This window comes from Belonocnema kinseyi, chromosome 2 (genome assembly GCF_010883055.1).
Source record: "Belonocnema kinseyi isolate 2016_QV_RU_SX_M_011 chromosome 2, B_treatae_v1, whole genome shotgun sequence".
NCBI lineage: Eukaryota > Metazoa > Arthropoda > Insecta > Hymenoptera > Cynipidae > Belonocnema > Belonocnema kinseyi.
Genome location: NC_046658.1, coordinates 159,003,261 through 159,005,644, shown reverse-complemented (window position 1 = coordinate 159,005,644; position 2,384 = coordinate 159,003,261).

The window sequence follows — 2,384 nt, the reverse complement described above, 5'->3', positions numbered from 1 at the left end:
AAGATAAGCCAATTTTTAATTTTAAAATTGGCTTGTCTTAGGCTTGCTATTATTCAAATGATTATTAATAAATTGTTATAATTGTACAAAGTTAACTAAAGTAATTTCTAAATCATTTTAATTATTATAAATTACATAAAATATAGCACTTCGTCCTCATAAATGTTGTTCAAAGAAAACGTTGAAACTTCAATTCTAATTTCCATTAGTGAATGTGCTTTTTTTGTTTTTGTTTACTTCAGAAAATACGATTTTAAAAATATTTTTGGAAAAATAATTTTTCAAACAAATTTTATTTGCTTAAACAATTATTAAATTTTCAATAAATATTTTTTATATACTATACATTCCAAAAAGAATTGTGTGGATTCTATTTTAGTTTTTTTAAAGTAATCAAAGAAAAATGTGTGGAGCAAATAAAAATTGTTTCAACAAATAAAGATTCGTGAAAAATTAAAAGAAATATATCAAAATTTTATAATTCTGAAACCAAAAGTAGCATAGAATACCAATTTAAGGAAAAATTCTGAAGTCTACGGCTCAATTTTTAGTAATTTTGTGAATAAATAATAATTATTTGTTTAAATTATTAAATAACGTTTTTAAAGAAATTGACTACTCAAAAAATGGCCTTCCATCACATTTAAATTATTATTGGTAATTATTTGTATGAGAAAAACGACAGAAATTGGTAACAATTAACAATAATAACTCAAAATGTAGTTTTTTTTTATTTTTGGGTTTATAGGTGAATTTTTTCTCTCAATATTATCGTAGCGTAAAAAGATAACGTGGATCTTTTTAAATTAGGCTTGCTTAACACTTGTGTTTTTTTTTCTTCAGGAAGGCGAACAGTGTTTTTTTAACCTTGCATGCTTTTTTACAAATAAAAATAATAGTGAGTAAATAAAAAAACCTACAGGTTCAATACTTTTATCTAAATATTTTTCTATTAATTAAAATTATAATTCTTAGTACGAACAAATAAGAATGTTGTGTTGTTAAAGTATATACATTGTAAGAATTATTGGAAAAATATTTTGCAATTTGCAGCATGCGCAAAACTTTTATATCTTATCAATAATCAAGAGCGATTTTTGAAAAAAATTACATTATCAGGGAAATCTAATTCTAAGGACATCTAGACACAACATACATTCTTATATTTCTTTTTAAATAGATCGAAAAATTGATCAGACAATTGATTCTCGAATAATCCAGTTTGATAAAAATATTAGCAACATTCAAAAGTTTTGAACTATGTTAAAGCTACTGGTAATTTACGAATACAACTATGCTGTTAAAACTTATAATTATTTTTTAATCAAATTGATTTTTCCAACTTTGATTTTTTTCCGATAACCACTAAGACCTTATTTTTTAAGGATTTTGAAGGACTTTTAAATTACTTTTTTTCTAAAAAAAGATCTCCTTCGCACCGCTGGGAATCGAAACACAGAACTTCCGATTGCCATTCGGGTGCTTTTCCTTTAAGCTACTAGAGAGATCGAAATAAGAATCCTTTTCCAGAAATACACGCATTATTTAATTCATAACTCCATCTAGTCTGAAAAGACGTTGAGAACTTCTGTTATTCTCTGATGATAATACAGATTCCTTGCAAAACTTGAAGCACTTAGACGTTCCTATATATAAAAACTAGAAGCCTCCATTAGAAACGCATGGAGGCGAAATCTTACATGGTCAATTTAATCACTTTGTTTATTCTATAGCGAAATGTTTTTTTAACGTATAAAATTAACCGTAATAAAAAACTAGATTTCTACTTTTATCGATCGCCGATAATTATTTCCGTTTTGTGTTTTTTTAGTTTCACTTTTATTAACATCTGTTATTTTTAATGAATTATTATTATTTATAATATTTAAATTTGTTTTTCATAATTCTTCAATCGTTACATTAAATTACTGAAGATACTTTTCACCAGAATGTGGTTTAGTCAACGTTACAGGAATATTAATTTAAAGTTTATTTTAAAATCTATCTTTTTAAAAAATATAAAAGAATATTCAATTAATAGATCTATTGTGAAATCCTTAAGTTTAATAATATTATGATATAAATTATAATGAAAAATTTTACTTGAATATAAAGTTATCATAAACTAAATTTATTATTTTTATGTTCTAATTATATTAATGTTTTACTGGTAAAATTATCTATATATATCTATGTATATATACGAGGGTAGTTCAATAAGTCCTTAGAATGACCAACAGATGGCGCACGAATCGCTCCAAATCATCTGTTTTCAGTCAGCATCCACTCCCGACTAGATATATGGTGCAGTCACAGTCCACATCTTCTGAGTTTACGTGTTTTTATAACCAATTGAAAAAAAAATTGTTCGTTAAGAAAAATGA